Below are 16229 nucleotides of genomic sequence, written 5' to 3'. Positions count from 1 at the left end.
TTAGCTCGAATTTTATTTACAGGCCAACTTTTCCCTAAGAATTCAAAACATTTTAAAGCTCATCAAACTCTATAAAAACAGAAATGGTACATTATTACTAGCTTTGTGTTTTAAAGAAAAGAGGTTGATTGGAGACTAGTCCAAACCAAATGGACTACTACCTGGAGCCAGTCATGCATTTTTTTTTTAATACATTGATGTTAGATGATTTGGCAAAGGCAGTTAAAGCAAATGTATAGTAAAAATAAGGAATATACACAGTATGCATATTTGTTAGCAAAACCCAGCAAGCTCATTACAAATACACAAGAAAATGTTGATCAAAAGAGTTATTATTTTGAAGAATTTTTGGTTAAATAAATATCCTTCCTGGTTTAATATCCACAAATCAATGTGATGTACTCCATCAATAAAATGAAGAATAAAAACCATATACTCATCTCAATAGATGCAGAAAAAAACTTTTGACAAAATGTGACATATATTCATGACAAAAACTCTCAAAGTGGGTTTAGAGGGAACATACTTCAACATAATAAAATCCACGTAGGATAAACCACAGTTAACATCATAGTCAGTGGTAACTGACAGCTTTTCCCATAAGATCAAGAACATGCATGACAAGGATGTCCACTCTTGCCATTTTTATCCAGCATAGTACTGGAAATCCTAGCTACAGCAATCAGAAAAGAAATAAAAACAAAGGCAACCAAAAAATGTTAAACTGTCCCTATATGCAGATGAAATGACTATATATAGAAAACTAAAACTCCACCAAAGATATACTAGAATAAATCAACTCAATTAACTAAAATTAATATATAGAAAGCTGTTTCATTCCTATACACTGATAGTGAAAAAGCAGAAAGAAATTAAGAAAATAATCCCATTTACAGTACACCAAAAAGAATGAAATACCTACCAATAAATTTAACCAAATAGATAAAAGACTGAAAACTATAAGACACTGATCAAAGAAATTGAAGATAACACAAATAATTGAAAAGCTATTCCATACTCATAGACTGGATGAATTAATATTATTAAAATGCCCAGGCTTCCCAAAACAATCTACAGATTCAATGCAATACCTGTCAAATACCAATAGCATTTTTCATATAACTAAAACAAATAATACTAATATTTGTATGAAACCACAAAAGACTGTGGATAGCCAAAGCAATCTTGAATAAGAAGAACAAAGCTGGAGGTATTCTGGATTTCAAGATATATTATAAAGCTGTAGTAATCAAAACACTGTGATACTGGCACAAAAATAGTCATAGATTAATGGAATAGAATAGAGCACCCAGAAATAAATCCACGCTTATATGGTTAGTTAATCTGCAACCAAAGACCCAAAAATATATGATGGAGAAAAGCCAGTCTCTTCAATAAATAGTGAAGAATGTAATTGGACCACTTTTTTTACACCATAGACAAAAATAAACTCAAAGTAAATTGAAATCCTGAGACACTTGGGGTGGCTCAGCAGTTGACCATCTGCCTTCAGCTCAGGTCATGATCTTGGGGTCCCAGGATCCAGTCTTGTGTTAAGCTCCCTGTGAGGAGCCTGCTTCTTCCTCTGCCTATGTCTCTGCTTCTCTCTGTGTGTCTCTCATGAATAAATAAATAAAATCTTTTTAAAAATAGACTAAAGTCTTAAATGTGAGACCTGAAACCATAAAAAATTCCTTAGGCAGTAATCTCTTTGACATCAACCCTAGCAGCATTTTCATAGTTATGTCTCCTCAGGTAAGGAAAACAAAAGCAAAAATAAACTATTGAGAGTACATCAAAATAAAAAGCTGGGAAAAAATTCTTTATGTCTTCTTACTTGTAACTTAGATTAAAAGAACTGCATAAAAATGATGTGACAGAACAATACTTTGCTTTCTATCATTTTACTGCCAATGCAAACACTACTGAGGACTATTTTTACCAGTGTTCATATTCTATAAAAAAAAAATATGCTCTCTAAACCAGTCTTTTTCCTAATGAACTATACTAAGGATACAACCAGGTGATAACATTAGTATAAATTACACAGAAAATGAACTCAAGACTAGCAGAACAGACCCCACAACTACGCAGAGAAGAAGCCAAGTTGACAGGGTAGGAAGGGCAGAGACACAGTTGGAAGCTAAGTGGGTTATGGGATTGTACAGTGGGAGAGATGCCATAGGCACATGGAAAAGGGAGAGAAACAGACCTGCACACCAGGGAGCTACATAGGGAAGACTAATCCCCTAATATTTGGCTTCAAGAACCAGAGGGAGAAATTTCATGAGTCTTTATAACCAGCTAGTCTTAAAACTTGAAAGAAGAAAGAAAGAAAGAAAGAAAGAAAGAAAGAAAGAAAGAAAGAAGAAAGAGAAAGAAAGAAAGAAAGAAAGAAAGAAAGAAAGAAAGAAAGAAAGAAAGAAGAAAGAAAGAAGAAAGAAAAAGGAATGGAAAGGAAAGGAAAGGAAAGGAAAGGAAAGGAAAGGAAAGGAAAGAAGGAAAGGAAAGGAAAGGAAACAAAAGAAAAGGAAAGGAAAAAACAAACAATGGGCTTGGTTCTGGGACAGTCACTAGGCAAGAGACATTGAATCCCATTGCCCTTAAAGAGACAACACAATTGGACAGCTCATGGAGATATCACAAAGAAGCAGCAGTTTGAAAGGTGCCTGGGGCATACAGAAGAGAGATTTATTTACTAATCTCAGAGCTTGTTCTGGAGGGACAGGGATCTCTAGGGAAATCCTCTAGGAAGAAAGGAATTGGAAGGCTCCATTCCCCTCCCCCACCTCCCAGAGTAAACACACACAGCCACAGGGGACTTACCTTGCTAACACTGCAGCCTGAGCCCTCTTCACCCTACCCCCAGGCTGTGTGCTTCCACCAATTTATCCCTCCAGATAGCCTGTCTCAGTCCAGGCACTTCAGGGCCCCTCCCACAGAGAAAACCAGTACACAAAGCTCACTAGCACCATTGCTCTGCCATTCTACCCACCTGCCATTCTTCAGCATATTTGTCCTCTCCTAAACACTCTTGGCTGGAGCCCATTCAGGGTGATGCCATAGGCCTGGTAGTGCACAAACAGCCCCTACAGTGGCCAGCACCACTCTAAAATGACTCCTCTAGTCATTTTACCCCAGAGAGGTACCCCAGAGAGAGAAAGAAAAAGATAACACACCAGCCAGATGGAGGCCCAAGCAGTGGGCTGTAAGCAGACAGCTAGTCTGACTACCGGCTGTGGCCATCAATGAGAGCTTCTCAAGGGACAGCAAAATGAAAGCACCCTGCAGCTTGATGCTACTACATCTCTGTCAAATGTGATCTGACTCAACTCAAGCTCCAAGTGTCCTTCGACTAGGCCACCAACACCACTGGGTCCACAAGAGGTAAAGAGAGCCATTACAGGTGATGGCACTGAGGAAAAAGTGGCTGAGCCATAACAGCAGGATTCAAGAACCACACATAATACATACTCCTGAAGTGCCAGGTTTTAGTGAAGAGGGGACACTGCACATCAGGGCACTAGAGGATCTCTTCTTAAAAAGTCATGACTTTCAAGTGCAGGAGATATAGCTGTCTTTCGTAACACAGAGAAACAGACACAGAGTTAGATAAAATGAGGAGACAGAATGAAGAAACAGGACAAAATCATAGTAAGAGACCTAAGCAAAAATGGAGATAATATGCCTGATAGAGAATTTAAAGTAATGATCATAAAGATACTCACCGGATTTGAGAAAAGAGCGGACATCATTGAGACCTTAAGAACTAAAGAACCAGAGATGAAGAACACAACGAATGAAATTAAAAATACACGAGATGGAATAAATTGTAGACTTAAAAGAAGAAAAGCAAATCACTGACCAGGAAGGCAGAAACGTAATCAAGCTAGCAGGTGAAAAAAAAATCATGTAAAATGAGAATAGACCTAAGGAGCTCGGTGACACCATCAAGTATAATAGCATTCACATTATAAGAATCCCAGATATGAAGAGAAAGGAAAAGGGGCAGAAAATTTTTTTTTCATTTCATAAATAATGTATTTTATTTTATTGCATATGGCTGTTAAGGAGAGCATCCATGATCAATATAGACTAAATACAATGCACTATTCTAGATCCATTTATTGTCATCTCCAGCAGCGTCACATTGACCCTTATATACAGAGTGTACAGTGGAAGATAGAGCAAGATAAGGTCTTTTGTCATATGACAATAGCAAGAAATATATTTAACATCTTGATATCCAGAAACAATATGTAGCCAAAAAGAAAACACTGTTTAATAACTGTTAAAGTTTATATAGCAAAAAATATTTTAAATTTAAGGTAAGTCAGGCAAAATGTACAAAGACCCAATATACATTGTGAAGTTTTAGCAAACATAACATTTATACATTTCGGTTCCATTCTGTAAACTAAATTAAAAATGTAAATATTGCATATGCCTTTTTTTTTTTTGAAATGTACAGGATAGAGGAAAATTTAGTAATACTATCAACTTTTCATTTTGCTTGTTGTAAGCTGCAGTATAGTGCCATGACTACACTAAGTATAGAGCACTACTTACATATACCATACACTGTATCCAGCAGGGTCCACGCTGTCCTGGGGGATTCCATAGCAAATACCGCCCATCAATTCTGATTCTTAGTCAAGGGGCAGAAAATTTATTTAAAGAACTAATATTTGAAAATGTTCTGAATGTGGAGAAGGAAACAGAAATCCAGATCCAGAGACAATAGAAATTCTCCGACAAAATCAACACAAAGAGATTCATATCAAGATGCATAGTAATTAAGATGGCAAAAAGTAGCGACAAAGAAAATTTTAAAAGCAGCAAAAAAAAAAGAAAGCAGTTACATACAAGACCAACCACTTAAGGCTATCATCTGATTTTTCAACAGAGTTTTTGCAGGCCAGAAAGAAGTGGTGTGATGTATTCAAAGTACTGAAAGGAAAAAATCTGCTACCAATAATACTCTATCCAGTAAGGCTAACAATCAGAATAGGAGAGAAACTTTTCCCAAACAAAAGTTAAAGGAATTTATGACCACTAAACCATCCCTTTAAGAAATGTTAAAGGTGACCCTGTGAGTGGAAATAGAGTAAGGAAGCAGAAAAGCAGTAAAAATAAGTATATCTATAAAAATCATTCAAGGGACTCACAAAATAACAAGATATAAACTATTATACCATATAACTAAATCATGGGGGAAGGGAAAAGAATGGTTCAAACTTAAGCAACCATCAACTTACTATAGACTGCTATATGCAGAAGATATTATTACAAACCTAATGATAACCAGAAATCAAAAAACCAGTAACAGTTGCTCAAAAAATAGAGAAAGAAATCTAAATATATTACTAAAGAAAGAAAGCTCTTATCATAAGAGAAGAGAGCAAGAGGAAAAAAGGAACCACCATAAAGCAAGTAACAAAATGACAATGAATACATACCTATCAAAACTCCTTCAAATAGTAACAGACTAACACTTCTATAGGAAGACACAGGGTCACAGAGTGGATAAAAAAACAACATGCATTCATATACTACCTATAAGAGATTCATTTCAAACTTAAAGATACTTGCAGATTGAAAGTGAGGGGATAGAGAAAAACTTATTACGCAAATGAATGTCAAAAGAAAACCAGAGTAGCAATACTTATGTAGGACAAAATAGACTTTAAAACAAAGTCTGTAGGGGGTGGTTGGGTGGTTCAGTGAGTTAAGCAACTTTTGATTTCTGCTCAGGTCATGATCACAGGGTCATGAGATCAAATCCTACATCAAGCTCCACACTGGGTGTGGAGCCTGTGTAAGATTCTCTATTTCCCTCTCCCTCTGTTCTTCCCCCATGTACACATGCACAGTCTCTCTCTCTAAGAAAATAAATAAATAAAAAATAAAGTGTGTAACAAGAGAGAAAGAAGGACACTATATAATTATTAAGGGGACAACCAACAAGAAGACATAATAATTATAAATATTTATGCATCCAACATGGGCACATCCAAATAATTAAAACAGTTAATAACAATAAAAGAATTAATGAATGGTAATACAATAATAGTAGGGGACTTTAACACCCCACTTACATCAATGAACAGATCATCCCAACAGAAAATCAACAGGGAAACAGTGACTTTGAATGACACACTGGACCAGGTGGATTTAAAAGATATAGTCAGAACATTCCATTCTAAAACAGCAGAATGCACATTTTTTTCAAGTGCACATGGAACTTTCTCCAGAATAGATCATATGTAAGGCCACAAAGCAAGTTACAACAAATTCAAAAAGGTCAAAGTCATTTCATGCATCTTTTCTGACCACAATGCAATGAAACTAGAAGTCAACCACAAGAAAAAATCTAAAAGACCACAAATACATGGAGGTTAAATAACATGCTACTAAACAATGAATGGGTCAACCAAGCAATCAAAGAGAAACTTTTTAAAAAAATACATGGAGACAAATGAAAATGAAAACACAAGGGTCCAAAATCTTTGCAAAATAGCAAAAACAGTTCTAAAAGGGATGTTTATAAGCAATACAGGCTTATCTCAAGAAGACAAATATCAAATAAATAACCTAGCATTACACCTAAAAGAGCTAAAAAAAAAAAAGAGCAAACAAAACCCAAAACTAGCAGAGAGAAAGAAATATTAAAGAATGGAGTAGAAATAAAACAGAAACAACTGAAAAGAACAATCATAGAACAGATCAATGAAATCAGAAGCTGGTTCTTTGAAAAGATCAACAAAATTTATAAATCTCTAGCCAGTATCATCAAAACAAGAGAGACAGGACTCAACAAAATCACAAATGAAAAAGGAGAAATAATAACTGACACTATGGAAATACAAATATAAGAGAATATTATGAAAAATTATATGCCAACATACTGGACAAACTAGAAGACACAAATAATTTCCTGGAAACATATAACCTACCAAAATTGAGTCAGAAATAAATAAATAATTTAAATAGACAGATTACTACCAATGAAACTGAATCAGTAATCAAAAAACTCCCAACAGAAGTCCAAGACCAAAACACTTTATAGGGGAATTCTATCAAACATTTATTTATTTTTTAAAAAATTTTATTTATTCATGAGAGACACCGAGAGAGAGACAGAGAGAGAGAGAGAGAGAGAGAGGCAGAGGCACAGGCAGAGGGAGAAGCAGGCTCTATGCAGGGAGCCTGACATGGGACTTGATTTCAGGTCTCCAGGATCAGGCCCTGAGCTGAAGGCGGCGCTAAACTGCTGAGCCACCCAGGCTGCCCTCTATTAAACATTTAAAGAAGACTTAATGCATATTCTTCTCAAACTATTCCAAAAAAAAAAAAAAAAAAAAGGAAGAGGAATGAACACTTCCAAATTCATTCTTTGAGGTCTGCATTACACTGACACCAAAACCAGATAAAGATACTACAAAAAAAAAAAAAAAAGACAACTACAGGCCGCTATCTCTGATGAACATAGATGCAAAAACCCTCAACAAAATACTAGCAAAATGAATCCAATAATACATTAAAGCAATCATTTGCCATAGTTAAGAGGGATTCATTCCTGATGTGCAAGGGTGATTCAATATTCACAAATAATTCAATGTGCTATATCACATCAGAGAAAGAATAAAAATGATATGATGATTTCAACAGATGTAAAAAAGCACTGGACAAAGTAATCATTTATTCATGATAGGAACCCTCAACAAAGTAGATTTAGAGGTAACCTACATCAACATAATAAAGTCTGTATATGGAAAACCCACATCTAGCATAAAACTCAATGCTGAAGAGCTGAAAGCTTTCCCCTAAGATCAGAAACAAAACAAGGATGTCTACTCTCACCACTTTTATTCAACATAGTATTAGAAGTCCAGCTGCAGGAATCAGACAATAAAAAGGAATAAAAGGCATCCAAATTAGCAAGCAAGGAGTAAAACTTTCACTATTCACAGATGACATGATACCCTAAAGACTCTACGAAAAATCTACTCAAACTAATAAATTCAGTAAGTTTGTACAATACAAAGTCATTGTACAGAAATCCATTGCATTTCTATACACTAATACTGTAGCAACAAGAAGAGAAATTTAAAAAGCAATCCTATTTACTACACCAAAAATAATAAAATACCTAAGTAAACTTAACCAAGGAGGTGAAAGCCCTGCCCTCTGAAAACTATAAAACATTGATGAAATAAATTGAAGACAACACAAACAAATGGAAAGATACTCTATGCTCATGGATTTAAAAAGCAAATATTATTTAAATGTCCCCGGGCACCTGGGTGGTTCAATGGTTGAGCATCTGCCTTTGGCTCAGGTCATGATCCTGGGGTCCTGGGATGGGCTCCCCCAAAGGGATCCTGCTTCTCCCTCTGCCTATGTCTCTGCCTCTTTCTGTGTGTCTCTCATGAATAAATAAATAAAATCTTAAAACAAAAATGTTCTTACTACTCAAAGCAATATATACACTTAATGTAATCCCCATCAAAATACCAGTAGCATTTTTCACATAACTAGAACAAATGATCCTATTTGTATGGAACCACAAAAGACCCCAAACAGCCAAAACAATCTTGCAAAGGAAAAACAAATATGGAGGTATCACAATTCCAGATTTCAAGTAATATTACAAATCTATAGGATGCCATAAATGCTACTACTTTCTTTGTAGCCTCCACTATCAAAGCACAAAGTTAATTATTTATAATTCATTATTTTCTGCTACTACCTCTGATACAAGACCAGAACATCTTTCTACTGTGAGTCAGTAAGGCCCAGAAGATGTCTGAGTTATTTTCACAAACTGCATCTCTATTAATCTACCTCATTTCCCTAAATCTAGCCTAAATTTAGTAATCTAGAATGAGGGGATGGTATATCCCAGTTATAGTTCTGATTTCAGACCTATACCTTAGAGAGTTCAGAAGTCATACAGCAGCCACCTGCATGGAATCTGTTGGAGGTAGACTTTGCTTTCCCCAAATCCTGAGGTAATCAAGCTCATTTAACTTCTCTGGCCAACCATCTCTTAGGGCCTAATCCAATTCTTTCCAAATGGCAATTTTGACTCACATTTGCTTCCTGGGCAACAAGATAAATTAGGGGACATCAATAAAGAAAGGAGCATACTCTTTCCATCTTTTAAGAAACAATCCTAAAAACCATCAAACAACATTTCTACTAACATCTCCTTGATAAGGATTAAGTTACATGCTCACCCTAAGTATAAAGAAAGCTGGGAAGTGTAGTCTTTATTCTAGGGAATTATGTGCCTAATTAAAATTAGGGGAGTTCATTGTCTTGAAAGAGGGGAATAGATGTTGCAGGACTAACAGGCACTCTTGCCACAAAGGGGTTTAGGTTACATTTCTAACCATTTGTCAAATAAGAAATGAAGTATGAGAATCACACACACACACACACTCAAAAGGAAAAGAAAAATATTAAGCAATAAACTTCAAAAAAAATCTCAAAAGTAAAAATGTTCTGTTCAGTGAAGTATATTCAAGAGATAAATACAATCAATCAGATCAAAGAACCACAAATTTTAAAATACTTAGAGTAACTTAGAAGTCTTTAAAATATAATAAACTGTTAGTTTGACACTAAACTTGACACTCGAAGTATCATTCAGTAGTCCCTGCACTCTGTAATGAAGACAATAGAACTCAGTGGATTTATGTCTTCAGGAGAACTGAACATAGAAAATGTCTTTCTATGACTGAAAATGTTTGCCTACTTTATCAAGAGGCTGAAGTATAATGGGGAACAAATGCAGGACTGGAGCAGGAAAGGAGTGGCTGGATGGAAAACAAAAATGGAGGGCAATCTCGCAGCCACCATCCATCCTCCTTCCATCTTACTTCTTCATGGATTGTGATGCAGTTATAAAATACAGTACTGATTTAAGATAGGGCCTAATCCCTAGGTATCCTTCTTTCAACAGACAAATTTTACAAGAGTACTACCAAAGCAATTACGCTGCCAGCATGGGGTACTGAGAGCCATTTTGCAAATCCATTTGCACCTACCTTAGTCTCCTCAGGGATGCAAAGAGGGCAGAAATGATTTCTTTCTCTTATTTCCAAGGTTGTCTATATGATGATGAGTAAGGGCTGAGCCTTCTCAAGCGTAGTTATCATCCCATTATACAATTGGAAAAATGTGGACAGCAGGAATATTAAAAATCCTATCTGCATTTACAATCTAATTTCCTATGAATAATCTTCCAGATTTGGCTGAAAAGTCGAGCACAACGAGCATCACATCTGGTGGATGCAGTACATCAAGTTACCACCCCCCTCAGCATGCAGGCTTTACTGCCAAATGCCAGAGCCTCCTGCAGTAGAAGCAGTGGAAAGAGCTACATTCTATTGTTTTATAAACTCATTGTGCAGGAAAACGACAATGAAGCTGGCTCTGTCCTCATCATCTCTGATGGCACAGGGCAGGTGATTCAAAGATAATGGCACCTTTGAAATGGATTTTTATGGTGATGCAAAGATTATAATTTTTAATAGAAAATTACATTATGCTACTAGGTCATTTTTTCCACTTGGATAATGGTATTTTTTCATTCCTTCCATTCTAATTTGGAAGTCAATGCAGTGTAAATAACTATACAGCATTTACTTATTGTCATCAAGTCCACAGAAGCAAAGATGATTAGAGTCAGTTTTGTCATTTTTGAGTTAATGTGGTACAAGGGTATTTTAGTGTTTCTGATAAGTGTCAAAGAAAAATAGAAACAAATACCAAATATATCTGTTCGAACTTGCTTTTTGTGTACAAAAGTTTATTTAAGACATAGCCAATATAGTTTAGTATACAAACTGTGGATAAGCAATCTAGCTAAACGCAACATGGGTGTATTTTGAAGTAGTCAATGTCACTTGATTGTACTGTAAGGTTGTCTCTCTATATATTATAGAGTTTAAGTTTCATGTTAAATTTCTTTTCATTTCTCAGCATATGTATTAATGCAAAACAGAAATAACCCAGCATTATACTCAGGTGCTATTTTCAAAGGCTATCTAAAGGGGCGTTGCCATAGACTGACTTGAAAGTAGGAATAGGAAGAGATTATTTCTTAACATTTTTTTAAATATGATTGACTTGTTGCACATGAGAATGGTCTTATATGCCCTGTAGACAGTAGAAAGAGAACAAAAAAACATTATTTCTAGGAAGCTTTGCATTGATCTAATGAGTCCTGTTCGGAATGCACTAAATGTCATTGTGGCACAGAACATCTTTTGCTAAAATTGTTTTGGGCAATTATTATTACTTTTCAAAGCTGTTACGAAATTCTTAATTAGCCCAGAGATGATTGAATTATTACTTGACCATGGGGGTAATATGACATAAACATTGACTGCATTTTCCTGAGAGAAACAATGCTGCTTTATAATTTTTGCATTAATTTCTGGGCTACAGGAGCTATCTGCTGCGTTTCATTACTATTCACTGATTATCACTTCTTGCACTAGCCTAGACTTTACATTATTTGAGAATGTTTTCTATGTTTTTATAAAATGAACCAAAGAGATTATGTTGCCAATATAGCATTCTACTTGAAGAGGAAAGAGTTTATATTTTATGTGAAATAGTTTTATTTAGATCAAAAGTATCAAGGGGAGTTCAAAAGAACTATATGCTCCAACCATGATAAACATTTTATTGACCACAAATACTGAACAAATAAAAATCTGTCAGCACTTCGACCAATGAAGGCTTTAAAAATGCAAAGCTAATGTCCTTCAAGATGAGTTTGGGGTCTGTGGTATGACATTGTATGATTTTTAAAAGGGAAAGATAAAAGGTTTAAGTAACAGGGCTACTGAGAAAGTCAGAGCCTTAAGTTGTGTTCTTAGTACTCCTCCCAGATTTCAAAAAATAAGGAATTCAAAAGGGCCTGCTGAAGATATTCATCTAAAATCATAAGCTTGAGAATGAAATTTGTTTGAAATTTATTAATTAGTGTAAAAAAAGGACTAGATAATAGAGTTGAGAGATCTCAATAGATCTCTTCTCACCTGCAGAGAACTGTATTTATATCCTGGCTCAAGCAGAAAGCACAAATAAATATGATGAAGCAACCTGTAAGAGACTCTTTTAACTATAGAGAACAAGCAGGGTTGATGGAGGGATGTGGGTGAGGGACAAGAAAAATGGATTATAGGCATTAAGAAGGGCACTTGTGATGAGCACTGGGTGTTATACGTAAGTGATGAATCACTAAATTCTACACCTTAAACCAATTTTACCATATGTGTTCACTAACCAAAATTTAAATAAAACTTGAAAATAATTAAATAAATTTGATGGTTGGATTCTCTTTCCCATAACAATCTTCTTATTGGCTCTACCTTGAAGAAGACCAAAGCCTGAAACATTATATGCAAAAATCCAACACATTAAACATTCACAGAAAGAGGATAAGAATCCTTATATTACTAACACTAACACTAACAATAGTGATAAATAATAATAAAGCACAGGGAACAAAAACTTAACATTTTTCTTCTTCTCCCTTACCTTCAGTGCTATTAACTTCTGTTAAATAAATAATTCTTAAGCATCTCTGCACAACTCTTCTTGTGAGGAACCAAGAGATGTAAAGACAAATGTGCAAACAGAAGAATGACTCATCCTAAGAAAAGAGCCCAGTTGAAGAAGCTATTCTAAGACATTACACAGTCATCATTCCTAGAGGGTTACCTGACACTAAATGGGGTTTCATTCATGAAACTGGAGTGCTGGCTGGGTGAGTGATTTTAAGACCAAGGGAACTCTGTCCAGTGTGGAGCAAGAGCCCCTGAAATAGATTTCAACCCTGAAAGTCTCTCAGATATAAAAATAACCCATCTGTGGCAATAGTCACCTGACTGGAATAAATAACCAATAGTTCACATGCCTAAGCTGTGCAATCAAGAAAGAAGCTGTTTGAAAACAAAATCTCAGGCTCTTTCTCAGCTCTTTTGAAAGAGCATTTTTAGTATGAGGCTAATGAAATGCATACAGTGTTAAGGAGAACCACTTCTGTAGATACCTATAATTTTACAGCACCTTCTAGGAAAGACCTAGGAAAGACTTTCCAAGCTGACCTAGGAAAGGTCAGGTTAACTGATTTATCTACCCCAGAGATAAGAGTAGAAAGAAGAGTTCAGCCATTTGCCTCATTTCAGGAACCATGGTTATGATTTAGTTGGACAACGCCCTACCATACTATTGTCATCAAAGCCACTGGCTTGGACCCTACTTGCTGTCTTACAAATACTGCTCCCTTGGCCAATTCTAGTAAGTGGACTTTTTGAGGGTTAAATGTGGGGATTCTATGCCATGTTCTGTCCAAAGCCCTACATGTGGCCAAAGTATACGTGAATATGAGAGAAACCACAGTAAACTAAGTACAACCAATTGATCAAGAAAAAGCAGTCTCACAGAAAAGACCATGAGACATTAAGTCTGTAGATATGTTTTTCCTTGTTCAATGGGAGAGGTCACTTTGTACACAGTTGTATCATTGAGGGTAAATAAATGAGTAAATAACTTTAAGACACCTTAGGTAGGTAAATCACCTTGTATCATTGAGGACAATTATCACTAAAAGATCATGGATAGTTGATTTGTCTGATTTTCCAGGGAAAGAGACTTGTGACAAGAATATTCTTATTCTGAGAGTTTTAAAGTAAAGTGGAAAGTGTTTTGAGAGCTTCAAAGTGGTAGACGTAGAGCCAATCATTGCTCACTGAGCAAGACAAGGTCAAAGACTCCAGCCTCATCTACATTTCATCCCTCAGCTGTTTTCACTTGTTCTAAGTGGGCACTAGCTTCCCACTGAACTAAACCACTGTAGCTGAGCTGGTGCCATGGTCAGGGCTCAACTGACCATAAATTGGGTAAAGGCAAAGAATGTATGTACAAACTTTCAGGTGATACAAAAGGAAAGATACCAAAGACACAGGTTCACATTCAGAATTCAAAAAGAGCAGACTAGCTTGCAACATTGAGCTAAATGTAACAAGATAAACATAACAGGTTAAAGAGAAAGCCAGTATCTATAGAAAAACATCATCACCACAACAGATCACAGAGGCGTGGATTAGTAGCAGTACCTAAATGGTAAAAAAGGAAAATTTGAGTCAAAAATGTGTCAACTGTAAGTAAAGAGCTTGATGTAGGCAACCAAAAAACCTAATGTGATCTCAAGAGTAATCATGTGACATTTCCTCCCTAAGAGAAGAAAATTCTTGCACCTTTGGCTGTAATAAGTAACAGCATAACTAAACATCCTCAGCCTCAACATGGATGGCAATGAGCAGTGGAAGCAAGAGTAAATCTCCAGCAAATATATGGGGCATGATTGTCACATTTGGTATCAGAGCCCAATCAAGCAAGACTATAAGTAAGAGATGGAACAGAACATGGGAAGGTATCAAATGCACAGAGAAACCACAAGGCCTGTGGGAAATAAGATCCCTGTCTGAAGCCACCTAGAATTGTTTGGGCAAAAATTAAGGGTTATTGAATCTATAGATACTACCACCAGTTTAGAAGTCATGGCCTCCTGAGGCCCCATGGTGGTCAGCAGTATTGTTCATAGCACACTAGAAAAGATAGCTCTCCTCTCAAGCCCAGATCAAAGAATTATAACAGAAGTCTAACTTGGCTGTATCAGGGAGCCATAGCTCTCCCATCTCCTATGCAGTCAAGCTCCCTGCTATCAGCCTAATAACTCATACCTAGAGACTAATAGTGTGGTTACTGTAAAGAGAGGAGGAGGGAGCCTGAGTCTGACAACAAAACACCTCACCTTGTGGGGACACATGAGTTCTTTGCATCTTGTGATTCTCCGATATCCATTGGCAAGTTGGAAGTCTAAAACCCACACTTGGATGCAGGTAAACCTGACCTCTTGTCACTAAAGCTATATTTGAGAGCCACAAAATCTTCCCAAGCATCTGCCACGTAAATAAAAGGCATAAATCCAATGAGAAAAGAAGACTGTAGAGAAAAGAAACAGAGTGGTAGAGAATGTTCGAGAAATGAAAAGTGTGGTTGGTCAGACTATTTTTGTTTCCTAACTATGCTGTGCGCTTTCTTGCCTGCAGGCTTCAGCATATGCTGCTTTCTCTTTTCACTCGACTAATTCCTATTTATACATCAGTCCTCAGCTTAGCCATCACTTTCCAAGGAAAGATTTCGGTGACCTCCTAACCAGACACTTGCAACACAGCCAGTCAGTATTTAATACCTCTGTCACATTGTTCCCCAGGGCTCCTTGTGTCCCTTCTGGTCTAGCATTTATCCCCCTGCATCAGCTGTCAGATAATATGTCTCTATCTTGCCTCAATCTATACCTTATCTGAGCATAGGGACTGTGGCTGCTGGATCTGTAATTACTTCCCAGCACCTGACACATAGTTGGGGCTAAGGAGGTATTTCACAAATGAATCAGATAATTGATTTTTTTTTCTCTTTTCACATTCTAGGTCAGAAAGACATGGCCTTTATAGAGAAAGGAAAATCCAGAATGGCACACTTCTCTTCATTTCTAAGAAGTACCTCGGAAATAAACTACAGCATCATATCTAACTTTTCTAGCCCTTGTCCATTTACATTAATTACTAATTGCCCCACAATTTATAATTTTTAAAGAGTTCGCTGTTGCCTTTTATATATTGACTACATATGTATGAATTCAACCCCCCACTTCTCTTCTCTTTGCTTGAAAAGACAAATTTATTTTTTGGCAAGAAATTCAAGGCAAGTGATTCCTTATTCATTGTCAGCTGTCAGTCACAATTAGCAGATCAGCGATCATACAAATTTATCAGTAAAATATTTTATTCAGTGCTTGTATTAAATTGCTAGAGTATTTGTCTTCTATATCTCTGGAACATAATCCTCCTAAAATTGGCTTGCCCTTCTTAGATAGAATGCTCTACTGGAAAAAGCAGGGGGAAGAAGGAACACATTAACATTTAAGTTATGAGGAAAAGATTCTTTAATTATCACATTTCCACTCAGAGGCAGCCCTGAGTAATACATTCATTAAAATCCAACATTCCTAGGTCTCTTTTAGTCACTTTATAACACTGACAGAATTATTACTTAAAATTAGACTTCTCATTTTCATATCAGGAGAGACATCAACATTAGTTTCCATATTAAACATAAAAGTTATTCATACATTCTACAAC

The 16229-nt window shown here is 36.1% G+C and overlaps 1 long non-coding RNA gene across 1 annotated transcript in view; it reads left to right on the top strand.

Moving 5' to 3' along the window:
• Positions 1-15877, top strand: part of LOC140609123 (uncharacterized) — a 37284-nt gene extending 21407 nt beyond the window's left edge. Inside the window, exons 2-3 of the long non-coding RNA XR_012011079.1 lie at positions 12568-12790; positions 15519-15877. This is a non-coding gene — a long non-coding RNA (uncharacterized lncRNA). The remainder of the gene's footprint in view (positions 1-12567; positions 12791-15518) is intronic.
• The last annotated feature ends 352 nt before the right edge of the window (positions 15878-16229 follow it).

Source organism: Canis lupus, chromosome 18 (assembly GCF_048164855.1).
Source record: "Canis lupus baileyi chromosome 18, mCanLup2.hap1, whole genome shotgun sequence".
Taxonomy (NCBI): domain Eukaryota; kingdom Metazoa; phylum Chordata; class Mammalia; order Carnivora; family Canidae; genus Canis; species Canis lupus.
The sequence above is the reverse complement of the archived record's forward strand: the minus strand, read 5'-3'. Positions and strand labels throughout refer to the sequence as shown.